Consider the following 13,821-nt stretch of genomic DNA (forward strand, 5'->3'; position numbering starts at 1 on the left):
ACAGGGAGTAATTAAGACTCTCACACAATGTTGTTTGGAATAAATGGTAGAGTAGCCACTTCAGGAAACAGTTTGGCAGATCCTTAAACATTTAGTTAACATCTGACTCAGGAGTCTTACTCTGAGGTGTCTACCTGAGTGAAATAAAACTATGTTCACACAAAAACCTGTATGCGGATTTCTATGGTGACTTTATTCATAATCACCAAAAACTGGGAACCACCCAAATATCCATCAACTGGCAAATGGATAAGCACTCTGTGGTACAATGGGATAGTTCTCAGCTATGAGATGGAACAAGCGACTTATACACTCAACGTGAGTGGATTTCAGCTGCGTTATGCTAAGTGGAAGAAGCCAGATTAAAAAAGTGACATACTGTGTGATTCCATCTGTATGACATTCTCAAATAGGCAAAACTAAAGGGAGAGAAAACTGATTAGTGGTTTCCAGGGCTGGGTGTAGGAGGAGGCTTGACTACAATGGGGGATAAGAGAATTTTAGGAGGTTATGAAACTGTTCTATATCTTAATTATGGTAGTGATGATATAACTATGTATTTTTTGAAACTCATAGAATTTACACTAAAAGGGTAAATTTTAATGTATGTAAAGAATACTCAATTTTAAAATGGAAAACTTAATAGTGCTGATAAGTATTTTAAACCTGGGTGAAGAAAGTTTTAAGTTGATTACATCTTTTGGAAAGAATATTTCCACCACTACTTTGCTTTATAACTTCAAGCCTCTGTGTCCCTCACCATTAGCTCAAGATGAGCCTTAGCCCAACGAGACAGATAGTGAATTCTGAGTTCGTAGAGTTAGAAGAATCTGAATTAAAGAGTTTTTACTTTAATCTTTAGAAGGCATTTTTAATCTCAAAGCTTTTCTAGAATCGTGTTCTTCTGCATCACAGAAATACAGCCCTGTCTGAAGTGGCAGAGAGCTGAAATAGGGGATGAGAATAATTAATCAAAAAGTACTTATGTCATAGGAGAGATGATGGAAACTGATAATAGCCACATCTTGCCAAAGATGGAAGAAGTGGAAATGAATTACTCAGAGGATACTCTTGGGCTCCAGCTAAATCCATACCTGCTGGGGTATTCAGGATCTTCCTCTTGACCTCTTCGTCTCCTCTGTAAACCATTTATGTGCAGGGCTCGGGCATAAGATTAATTCACTTCTAGACTAAGGCCTCATAAGTGATGTGCAACCGTATCCCCAAAAGCGTGTCCCCAGGGGACAAAGCCAAAGCCTTTTTTTTTTTTTTTTTTTAAACAATTCTGGCTGTTTAAAAAAATGAATTAGTGAAAATAGAGCTCTTGTGCCTGGAGCTGTCCAACTGTGTTATTGTATTTCAGCAAGGGTATCCTTAGATATTTTTTTTTTCTGTACCCAGCTTTATCTTTCAAAACCCTTTCTTCTCGTTTATATCTTTCTATGTTAGAACCCAATACCCAGCTGCTTTATTCAACAAACATTATTTATTTATTTAGTCACCCAGGCTGCAGTGCAGTGGCATAATATCGGCTCACTGCAGTCTTGACCTCCTGGGCTCAGGCAATCCTCCTGCCTCGGCCTCCTGAGTAGCTGGGATTACAGGTGTGTACCAACACACCTTTTGTATTTTTTGTAGAGATGGGGTTTCGCCATGTTGCCCAGGATGGTCTTGAACTCCAGGGCTCAAATGATCTGCCTTCCTTGGTCTCCCAAAGTGCTGGGACTACATGTTTAAGCCATTGTGCCTAGCCAACAAATATTTATTAAGCATCTACTTTTTGTGTTGTACAGGTTTATGCACTGAAAATATGCCCATGAAGAAAGCAATATTCCTGTCTCCATGGTCCTTACTATCATACTGGAAGAGATCAAAGATTAATATACAAATAGGTGATAATAGAAAGTGATATGGATTGGTGCAATGAAGAAATATAAGGTAAGTAAAGGAGATAGAAAGTAGTGGGTGTTGTTTTAGATAAGCTCGTCACGGGACATGGTATTAAGCAGGGATTTGAATGCAGAGGAGGAGAAAGTCACTTGGATATTTGAGCTAAGAACAGACTAGGCAAATGTAACAGTGCAAAGATCCTGCTGAGAGAGGGCTTGATATGTTTGAGAAATGACAAGAGGACTGGGAGGTAGAAGGAAGTGTGAGATCATATAGGGCTTTGAGAGAGTCTGGATTTTATTCCAAGTGTGATGGAAGCCACTGGATGGGTTCAAGCAGAGAAATGGTATTTTAAAAGGCCAAACATGGTTCCTGTGTGCAAAACAGATTGCAGGTGGAATCAAGAACAGCAATCTGGAGGCTACTGTGGTAGCTCGAGCAAGATGTGATGGTAGCTTGGATATGGGTGGTTATGATGGAGGAAGTGAGAAGGGGTTGGATTCAGGACATCTTTTTGAAGATAGACTAGAGTGGACCTGCTGATGGATTGAATGTGGGGTGTGAGGAAAGACAGCAGTCAAGGAGGACCCAGAGTTTTCTTTATTCACTAGAAAACACCAGTCTGGGCAACATAGCAAGACCCTATCGCTACAAAAAAATAAATTAGCTGGGTGTGATGGTGCGTGCCTGTTGTCCCAGCTACTTGGGAGGTTGAGGTGGGAGGATCACATGAGTCCAGGAGATCAAGGGTGCAGTGAGCCACTGCAAGAACTTGTCTCAAAAAAAAAAGAAAAAAGAAACTACTAATTTTTTTTTTTTTTTTTTTGAGACGGAGTCTTGCTCTGCCACCCAGGCTGGAGTGCAGTGGCCGGCTCTCAGCTCACTGCAAGCTCCGCCTCCCGGGTTCACGCCATTCTCCTGTCTCAGTCTCCCGAGTAGCTGGGACTACAGGCGCCCGCCTCGTCGCCCGGCTAGTTTTTTGTATTTGTTTTTTAGTAGAGACGGGGTTTCACCGTATTAGCCAGGATGGTCTCGATCTCCTGACCTCATGATCTGCCCGTCTCGGCCTCCCAAAGTGCTGGGATTACAGGCTTGAGCCACCGCGCCCGGCCGAAACTACTAATTTTTATACAGGCTTGTGCAAGGCACTGGAGAAGTAAAGAACAACAAGACACAGTGCCTTCAGGGAACTCATGGTACTATTTCAAATTTCTAGACTTCTAGAGGGAAGTACAGGGTGCTGTGGAGTGGGCGGGAAGAGAACAGATTGTTCTGTATATGGGCCTTAGGGAAAGTGTGAGTTTGAGTTTGAAGGGAGAATAAGAGTCCACTAGATGCAGAGAGTAGGGAAGAGTATCCCAGAAAGTGGGCTGAGCTCAGTGGACTGCTGTGGGAAGAGGGAGGGGTGCATGGGGTGGTGGTGAAGAGGTAGAGGCTCAGAAGGCAAGTTGGGGGGAGCCCTATGTGCCAACCGAGGAGTGGGACCCTCACCCTGTAGGCAATGGGCTGCCAGTGAGATTTTTTAAGCAGGAGAGTGATGCTCAATCCCTCTGTCTTACCTAAACAGATGAGTCAACCCAGAATACCAACATATAAACTACACGTGAATTACAACTTATTGTGGTGTTTTCGATTGTCTTATCAGCAAATTTCTGTATTATTTGTATTGACGAGTTGAAGCACGCTCACTCTTAGGGTGGAGAAATTCTACTAATCTTGTGGCTAATTAATATCTATTTTGTGCCAGGTGCTGTGTTTTAAGTTTAATTTGTTATGACAAAGTGATGTGCCTTTAAGGAGCTTATTATAGGAGGTAGACACAGAAAAAGTGATTTCAAATGTGATGAAAAGAAAGTTGGGGGAAAAAAAGACGAAAGGTGCTACAGAAGCATTTAATGAAGGAGGTACTCTCATTTAGGGGTTCAGGGAGGCCTCCCTGAGGAAACAGTCATGAGGTGAAGACTAGCTGATCATAATTTTATTGTAAGCAGCAGAATCATTCCCTATTTCTTTAATAATCAGCCATTCTTTCAAGTGGTCCCTTCTCTTCTACTTTGAAGCACATCCAGCTCTTGCCTACCTTGAAAAGAGGAAAAACCCAAATATCTCACTTTATTTTATTTTATTTTATTGAATTTTTTAGATGGAGTCTTGCTCTGTCACCCAGGCTGGAGTGCAGTAGCACGATCTTGGCTCACTGCAACCTCTGCTTCCTGGGTTCAAGCAATTCTCCTGCCTCAGCCTCCCCAGTAGCTGGTACTACAGGTGTGTGCCACCATGCCTGGCTAATTTTTGTATTTTTAGTAGAGACAGGGTTTCACCATGTTGGCCAGGCTGGTCTTGAACTGTTGACCTCGAGTGATCCGCCTGCCTTGGCCTCCCAGAGTGCTGGGATTAGAGGCATGAGCCACTGCACTCACCTGAAATATCTCACTTTTATACACCCAGACTAAGCTTTTCATTATTTTCTAGAATCAGCCACATGATTCTGACTTTCCTACAGTCTTACATCCACTCATTCATTTACCTGACCCCACCCCTGATATCTATCATGGGTTCTTTTCTATTTCCTAGGCGTCTTGGCTGGTTTGAGAAATAAAGGGAAAGAGCACAAGAGAGAGAAATTTAAAGCTGGGTGTCCAGGGGAGACATCACATGTCGGCAGGTTCTGTGATGCTCCCCCGAGCCATAAAACCAGCAAGCTTTTATTAGCGATTTTCAAAAGGGGAGGGAGTGCACAAATAGGGTGTGGGTCACAGAAATCACATACTTCTCAAGGTAATAAAATATCACAAAGCAAGTGGAGGCAGGGTGAGAGATCACAGGACCACCGATGGGTTGGAAATTAAAATTGCTAATGAAGTTGCGGCACGCAATTGTCATTGATAACTCTTATCAGCGAACAGGGTTTGAGAGCAAGACAACCGTGTCGAACACAAATTTATTGGGTGGGAATTTCCTCCTCCTAATAAGCCTGGGAGCGCTACAGGAGACTGGGGCTTATTTCATCCCTTTCGCTTCAACCGTAAAAGGTGGCCACCCCCACAGGGGCCGTTCATAGGCCTACCCTCAGGGGTGCATTCTCTTTCTCAGGGATGTTCCTTGCTGAGAAAAAGAATTCAGCGATATTTCTCTTATTTGCCTTTGAAAGAAGAGAAATATGGCACTGTTCTGTCCGGCTCACTGGCAGTCAGTTTAAGGTTACCTCCCTTGTTCCCTGAACATCACTGTTATCTGGTTCTTTTTTCAAGGTGCCCAGATTTCATATTGTTCAAACACACATGCTCTACAAACAATTTGTGCAGTTAACGCAATCATCACAGGGTCCTAAGTCGACATATATCCTCCTCAGCTTACAAAGAAGATGACGGGATTAAGAGATTAAGGTAAAGACAGGCATAGGAAATCACAAGGGTATTGAATGGGGAAGTGATAAGTGTCCATGAAATCTTCACAATTTATGTTTAGAGATTGCCGTAAAGACAGGTGTAAGAAATTATAAAAGTATTAATTTGGGGAACTAATAAATGTCCATGAAATCTTCACAACTTATGTTCTTCTGCCATGGCTTCAGCTGGTCCCTCCGTTCAGGGTCCCTGACTTCCCACAACACACCTGTTAAAGTTCTGTGCCTCCTGCATGGTATTTGGGGGGACTCCACATGGATTCCATGGTTGAAACATAGGATGTGAGGTGCGGTGTGCTGCAGAGGAAGCCATGATGCACTTCTGCATTTGCAGGACATACACAGGACTATGGCGTCCACTGTGCAGGTACTGGAGAAGCACTGGAGGGTTTGAAGCCTGAGCATCAGAGGTGTGTGTTAGATCCCTGGCATGGGTACTGATGCAGCCTTGAGATGAGATGAGGAGCCATGGTCGCAGGCAGGGCTGCTGTGTAGGTGAGAGATGGGACGGGGCAGGACAAAGCAGAGCAGGAGGGATCAGCTCTGGAAGGTAGTGGAGGAGAGAAATAGCAGGACTGAGGAGATGTGTGGGGGTAGGAGTGAGTGAATGAGGGGTCCCAAGTGACTCTTAGGGCTCCAGCTTGTGTGACGGTGGATGGTGATGCCATAGCTGAGATTGAGAACAGATTGAACAAGCAGGTTTGGACCTGCCCAGTGTGGTGATTCTGAAATCTCCTTTAACCTCTTCCTTTCCCTTAATCTCTCTATAAATCAGTCATTAAGTTCCCTCAGTATTTTTTCAGAATGTCACTTGGGTTCATTCCCACTCTCCTGAGGTTGACCTCAGCCCTTATTGCCTTAAAGTGAGATGTTACAGCATCATCCTGACAGGCCATCTGGCCACTGGCTTCCACTCGTCATTCCAGCCTGTATTCTGCTTCCTAAAATACACCCTCTTGTTTGACATCTAATTGTGGTCTGAATTTTTTTTTTTTTTTACTTTGTTGTAGTAAACCCTTAGCCTATCTCTTGCTTCTTCATGTGTTTACTCTCCTTTTTATGTCTTTCTTTCATAATTACATTATTTAGTCCTTGAAGACAGAAACTGTATTCTAAAGCTTGTTAGTAGTGCTTTCCAAAAAGTTTTGCCCAACAGTAAATTTGTGTTAAATTTAATTTTACTTTAAAAACAATAAGAATACAATGTGGTGAATATTATTTTAAAGCCTTACATTTCAAAGCATTTTTCATCAGGTATTGGCCAATGCATGTTTGTGTGTGTATGTGTATTTTTTAAGGCATATTATCCAAATTTTTGCCAGTAGCAACCTGAGGTGGATTACTTATTGAATGAATTCCATTTCAGTAGCTGACTTTGTGACATCAGTATCAACGAACTCCGGGATAGGAAAGAACTGAAATCTAGAGTGAGGCATGTAGATATAGATCTTAGCTTCACTTCTGACCAGATGTGTGGCTTTGTGCAAATTACTTAACTTCTTCAATCATAAGTGATATAATATCTATCCCAAAGAGCTGTTAAAATATTAAAATTATGCAAATTTTCATAAAAATTAAATGAGCGTCTAACATGTTTTTTGGCATATAGTAAGCACTTGTACATACTAATAATAATGGTAAAAAAACAGCCAACATTTACTGGGCACGTGCTGTTCATACTCAATGCTGTGCATGCATTCTGCCGTTTAAGTTTCATAACAAACCTAAGAAGTAGATACTGCTGCTGTTTTCATTACACAGATGAAGAAACAGAGGTTCAATGAAGTTAAGTGGCTCATCCAGAGATTGTCCCCTTTTACCCTCTTTAGGTAACTTTTTATTTTTTTTTTGAGACAGGGTCTTGCTCCATTGCCCAGGCTGGAGTACAGTGGTGATCATAGCTCACTGCAGCCTCGACCTCCTGGGCTCAAGCAGTCCTCCCACCTCAGCCTCCTGAATAACTGGGACCACAGGTGTCTGCCATGCCCAGCTAATTTTTGTATTTTTTGTAGATAAGGGGTTTCTCCATGTTGCCCAGGCTGGTCTGGAACTCCTGATCTTAAGCAGTCCACCCACTTTGGCTTCCCAAAGTGCTGAGATTATAAGTGTGAGCCACCATGCTTGGCCCCTTTAGGTAACTTTTATCTAAAGCTCCCGTAAGGAGTGAAAAGGAGAGGTGTAGGTCTGTCGCTTCTTTCCCGTGTAGCCTGCAGAAGATGCTATGATAGCCCTAGAGAAGGATGAACAGAGAACCTGGTAGGTCTGCCCCCTGGACAACCCCCCTGTGCAAGAACCAGTGCCCCAAGGCATCCAGGTAAAAGGAGCTCTCCTAAAGGCAGGCAGGGCTGATTAACATGAGCCTTGGACAGACAGTGGCCCTGGGTGGACCTAGCACAGTTGGGGTCACAGGCCTCTCTTTGAATGTAGGGTGGGGGTGGAGTGGCGGGGGCCCTATGATGTCCTTAGCTCCAGCTGCAAGCTCCTGGTTGCTGCAGCCTTCTTTCTCCATAAGGCAGCTGAGGATGCAGAAAACCTTTTCTTCCTACTCGTGGTGTTGTGAAAGACCCCTGCATCTTTCCTGCTGTGATAATGAAGGACAAAAGATGAGACTATTTGGAACCATCTGAGCCCTCATCGGTGTTGATAAAACCTGCCTATGAATTTTTATTTCTGCAAACAGTCCCAGGATGCCTTCCTAGAAACAAACTGATTGGTATCAGTTTCTGTAGCATTTAGGGTTCATATATAATGGCCGATTTCAAGCAGGCTTAATTTCATTTCAGTGCAAGATAAGTTTTTTCATTGGAGTCACTTTGTCAGAAGTAAAATTGAGCTGGAAAGAAATACAAGAAGCAATTTGACTATCCTTACAGATGGTGGTTTATCAAGCCTTGAATTTTTATAGACGTGTGACGCAAACATGGAAAAACCCTCCTGTGTCAGCAACCCCTGCAGAGAGTGTCAGTGCAGCACCCCAGGGAGGGGGAGCCAAAGGATGGCTGGAAAAAAGATCTCAGCTGAGGGGAGAGGATTTATGTTGGTGGACCTGCTGTAGAATGGTCCCCGTTTCTTTCTGTTCAGTACCTTTGCTAAAGCAGTAGGAACTGGTTCCCGGGCTGTGTGCATGTCTGGAGTCTAAAAACTCAGTGCTTTATCTCTTCACAGGAGTAGACGTGTCAGGATTAGATCTTTGGCCATCAGCGTCACCTCCTCAGAGAGGCCTCTCTTCCCACCTTGTCCAAAGTGGTTATTTCCTATTTTAGTTCCTTCTTTGTTTTTTTTTTACAACACTTACTATAATTTGTGTTCGCTCTTTTTTTTTTGTAAGTTTGTCTCCCTTTACTAGAATATAGATTCTGGTAGAAAGGGACTGGGATCTGTCTTGTTCACTGTTGCAATTTCAGCCTGCTAACACAGTGCTGGGCACATGTTAAGTACTGAGTAAATATTAATTGGATGAAGAATGAAATCAGAGATTACTCATTCCCCTTTCTTGAAAGTGGAGCTGTCTTAATTTTTTAGATGAACGTGGCATATGTATATATTTCACATATGTGTAACTAGATCAGGATCTGCACCTGTAATGTATTCATATGAAACACCAACTTGATGTTAAGCTCTAATTTTATTGTAGTACTGTATTGTTAAATGCAAAAACTTTAAGGATATCACATACTTTGTAAAATTTGCAGGAAAAAATTTGTATGAGTGTCTATATCCTTGCTACTCAAAGTGTCCTCCGTGGACCGCATCACCTGAGAACTTGCTAGAAATGCAGACTCCCCACCTAGACCCACTGAATCTGAATCTGCATTTTAACAAGCTCTCCAGGGATTCACATGCCCATTGAAGTTTGAGATGGCTCTAAAGTTACCATTTAGCCTGTGAGTTCACTTTGTAAACTGTGGGTGAACTGAAGTTGAGGAAAGAAAGAAGAGCTTCAGCCAGGACACTGAAGTGAATGATAGTTGCAGGAAGAATGAGAAATCCTATGCTTCACAGGCCAGTTTTTGTTTTCAGACCCTCACAGTGCCTGTTGGTTCAGTTAAGTTCGTGGGCGTTTTCACTGAGCCTAACTCACGTCACGTTACCAGCATAGCCAGGACAGGACAACAACACCTCTTGACTGCCATAGCTATGATTCCAGAGAGGGTATCTGAATAATACGGTAATGGTGTTTTTAAGTTTTCACAAGTGATTCTAATGGGTGTCTAATATTGACTTACAGGATTTGTTTTTTTTTTTAAGTTAGTAAGTTAGTTGCTGTTGTTATAAAGAACATCTTAGAGCCTGTTTATCCAGGTAACACATTCCTGAGATTTGCAGCTGGTTCAGACACTGCAGTCAAGTACCTGGCCTTTCCTCTCTTTGACTGGCAATAAGCTGAGGGAAGAATTGAAATTATACAGGCTCTTCTTTGAAAAACTGAGTTAAAAAAAATCTCAGTTCTCTAAATTGTAGATGTGATCTCTCACAGCTGAATTAATCAATTAAGCATTTACTCGGTGTCTAAAGGTGCCAGTGTGGGGCTGGTTCTGGGGACCAAAGACTAGGGATACCAGATTCCTGCTTTCAAGAGGGATTGTGTGACTTTGGTTTGTCCGTGACAAATCTCTTCCCTGCCTGGTGGAAAACCTGGAATTCTCTGTCTTTAATCAATTTATTTTATTTTGTGCTCTAGGTCAATAGGAGGACCCATCACAATGAAAAAGTCTTGTTCTTTATCATTTGGAAAATTAGACCTTCTTTCCAAGATGTCCTTAGTCACTGACCCTCATCAGTGTGGATGATCTTTCCTTTACTCTGAGCAGGTTGTTTTTATTCTGTGGGCCTCCAGAGCAGAAAGAAAAACCATTTTAGAGGCGGTTCTGTTGAATGTGCCTGGCACATTGGTGCTAAACAGGCAATAAATCATAATAAATGGGAATAGTCGCCCATGGCATGATCTGATTGAGTCGTTTAAACAATCATTTTGTGTTGACAAAGGGTAGAGTGATTATGCCAGAGGAATTCAAAGGTGCTCGAAACAAATGAACTGCAGAAATTGCTTGAAAAATGTGGGGAGTTATTCCAGGGCAGTAGACTTGCTTCATTCTGGCTCAGTCGTGAAGTCTACAGACCCAGGCGGATGTCTGCAGTTTTGCGGGATGAACCTCCTAGCAACCTGCTAATACCATTCATTCTGCAGCTTGGGGGTTAATCCTCACATTAATGTGTGGGTAGAGTCACTTAGAGGGCAGCTCCTAGCATACGTGCAACTGTGCTCATACAGAGGTCTGTTTGACTTGAACAAGGAAGACATTATTAGTAATAATAATTCGTGCAAATAGGCTGCTATTGCCAGAGCATTCCTGAGACATCTCGTTGTGCTCTTGGGGCAACCCTCTGGGGCTTGTGGGCGGGGACTATTTTTGTATGTCTTTCCAAAGGAAAATGCCAGGAGGGTAAGCGACTTCCTTTGGATCACCTTGCAGGTGGGCGGGAGTGAGAGCTGAATTCTAGTCTTCCCCACCCTCTGTCCAAGCAGAGCGAGGTTGAGGGGAGGCACAAGCAGGAAGGAGGACGGGCGCCCCCTGGCGGCCCCTGGTCGTGCCGCAGCCTCACATCCCCACGGGTTCCCTTCTCGCAGCGTTCCCTACCCCGCCCGGCTCAGCGCAGGATCAGGAAGGGGGCGCCCGATTCCACCCCTTTCTCAACCTTCCCTGGGTGGGTAAGGTCACCCCACAAGGGTTCAGGTGGTGGTCCCTCGACTGGGAATGAGGGGATCCTGAGGATCCCTCAGGTAGACGTAGAGCAGCGGGGCTCAGCTCTGGAAGCGCGGGAGGACCTCTGGGAACCTCACCCGGGCTGGTCACCTCGCCTTAGAGACAGCCCTGAATCAGGTCAGGTGGCAATGGGCATGACGTTACACCTCCCACGGAGACGTCTAAACCCTCTTGAAGTCTGCCTGCACATTTACATCATTCTCTTCATTACGGCTCAACTCAGGAATGATTGCTGACAGCACTGAAATAAATGATAACCGTTAAGGGGCTAACTGGAGCTGTTAATCCTCTGAGAGGCCTTTCGGTAAGTCATTCTTCCAAGCCGGCTAGATCATTCTGGAGGAGCCTGAAAAGGTGCCTGCTGCTGTCCAGAGAAATCTCACTGTCTGCTTGTGCATCCTTTGACCCTCCACCAGCACTTTGTTGAATGCTTGTGGCGTGTTGATGGGGAAAGATTGAAACTAACTCAAGCTCCTTTAGTACTAGAGACCACATCTGATTCTTCTCACCTGAAGTCTGTGTGCTTTAATGTGAGTCTCTGTGGAAAGAAAAAAATCCACCACTCATTCCGGCTACCTGAGACTGCAGTGTGCGATGGAAGGCTCCTTCAGCCTCAGACACTGCCTTAGAAGCCTCTTGAGGCTCCTTGGGTTGGGATACTAAGACAGGCAAACACAAACACACAGAAAGGATTCTTTCAAAATAGTGATACGAGTTTGGTTGAATGAGAGACATAATAGGAAATTCTTGAGGTTGGGAGCTTTGCAACCTCTAGTCAGTTTGCTGCAAAGCTGCTCACTAAGGCTCCTATCACCTGGAAAGTTACCAGGTGTGGTGGCTCACACCTGTAATCCCAGCACTCTGGGAGGCCAAGGTGGGAGGATCGCTTGAGCCCAGGAGATTGAGACCACCCTGGGCAACATAGCAAGATTCTGACTCTACAAAAGATACAAAAATTAGCTGGGTGTGGTGGTGCATGCTTGTACTCCTACCAGGGAGGCTGAGGTAGGAGGATTGCTTGAGCCCAGGAGTGGGAGGCTACAGTGAGACATGATTGCACCACTGTACTCCAGCCTGGGTGACAGAATAAGATGCTGTTTCAAAAACAAAAAGCAAAACAAAACAAAAACCTGGAAAGTCAGCTCCCTGAATGCCAGTTGGTAGGCTGTGGCCAGAACCTACCAGACTTGATGCCCTGCTATGCCCTCTGCATGAATAGTTCATTGAATGGGCCTTCTTTAAGTAGGCCTTCCTGCCAAAAAAGACTGACAGAACCCTAATCCTACAAGTGAGGCTGCTGTGTGGGAGAGGTGAAGAGGTTTGGCATGGAGGAAATGAGCAGCTGGGACCCCCCCACAACCCGCCCTGCAATAGACAAAGGGGTCTGCTGCATTGTGGGCTGGCAGAGCTGCTCCCTTCACTGGGGTCCACTTTCCAAGGCTGAAGGATGGTTCCTTTAACATGGATACTGAGAGCATCCGTGAGTATAGGACATGAGACATGGGCCTAAATTGCTCCTTCTGATCTCAAATTGGTAGTGTTATTTACTTTATCCTTTCTTCCTGGATTAATAAGGGAAGGTCCTTGAAGAGGTTTGCTGTTGATTCCAAAGAGTCAGGGTCATGGGGTCTTTGTTCAGGTGCCCAGCGGTTGAGGAATATGTTCTTTGGCTAAGCTTACATGCTTTGATGGGTTACCCAAAGAGGAACAATGTGATAATCTTAAAGCGCTAACATGGCAGTTCTGATTGCCAATGTTTCTGATTCTGGCAAACATTATACGTTTTGAGCCAACGGGGGTGGGCTGCTACTTTGTAAGACAACATTCTCTGTAATGGCTTGGAGTCTGGTTGAATTTTGGGAGTGTCTGGAGTGTTATAGGCTGATCAAGAGGGCGTGAACTCCTCTGGGCTATTGTAGTGCAGGGTTTAAGTCTGGCCTGTGAAGTCAGACTGCCCAGCTTCTAGTCCTTGATCATGCTCCCTGACCAAGCAGGTCACCTGAAATGCTCTAAGCCTTGGTTTTCTTATTAGCAAAATGAGTGAGTAGAGTACCTACCTCAGAGTTGTTGTGAGGTTTAAATGGGCTCAATAACTTAGTGTGCCAGGCACATTGTTAATAAGAAGTAAATGCTCTTGTTATCATTTGGTCTGCCAAAACAGACCTAACCTTCTGGAGGTGCTCTGAAGGCCTTGGGCTGGACTGAATCTCTTGAAATTACTCCCCATAAATAAGCTTTATCTAGATTTGGAGTTTCAGAGCTGGGGACATCTGGGGATGCCAAATGCCCCTGACTGATACAATTGCCAGACCCCACAACACAGGGCTTCATCAGTACCTCAATATATACAATTTGCTGGGATACACCACCATCCCCTTAAAGAAAGCTTTTGAATCAGATCAGCAGGGCACAACATAGGAGAAAGAACATTATCGTTCTTTCTCAGAGGACCGGTTCAAGTACATTGTCTGTTGCTTCTTAGCTGTGTGACCTTGGGCAAGGCACGGCCTCAGTTTTCCTGAATGTTAAATGTTAACTACTTCCCTTGCCTTCTTCACAAAGCTGCCTTGTATGAAATAATTAGATAAAAGCATTATATGCATATAGAGTGGGATATTACTTTTCTTACCTATACCACCTGACAAGAAGAAGCTTAACTCATAAAAATAGTGTTTTTTTGAGCCATCTTTTGGTAACTAAAATTGATACAAAAGGCCTTGGATCATGTCCTAGGTGAGCTGAATGGACCCATTGTTTCTG

The 13,821-nt window shown here is 44.0% G+C and overlaps 1 protein-coding gene and 1 long non-coding RNA gene across 3 annotated transcripts in view; one reads left to right on the top strand and one right to left on the bottom strand.

Moving 5' to 3' along the window:
• The window catches only part of MAGI2 (membrane associated guanylate kinase, WW and PDZ domain containing 2), a 1,515,811-nt gene that overhangs the window by 13,719 nt on the left and 1,488,271 nt on the right, over positions 1 to 13,821 (bottom strand). The window lies entirely within an intron of this gene.
• Positions 1 to 13,821, top strand: part of LOC108534864 (uncharacterized) — a 30,348-nt gene that overhangs the window by 10,626 nt on the left and 5,901 nt on the right. Inside the window, exon 4 of the long non-coding RNA XR_001887047.1 lies at positions 1,794 to 1,938. This is a non-coding gene — a long non-coding RNA (uncharacterized LOC108534864). The remainder of the gene's footprint in view (positions 1 to 1,793; positions 1,939 to 13,821) is intronic.

Source organism: Rhinopithecus bieti, unplaced genomic scaffold (genome assembly GCF_001698545.2).
Source record: "Rhinopithecus bieti isolate Rb0 unplaced genomic scaffold, ASM169854v2 scaffold_11291, whole genome shotgun sequence".
In the NCBI taxonomy this organism is placed as follows: Eukaryota; Metazoa; Chordata; class Mammalia; order Primates; family Cercopithecidae; genus Rhinopithecus; species Rhinopithecus bieti.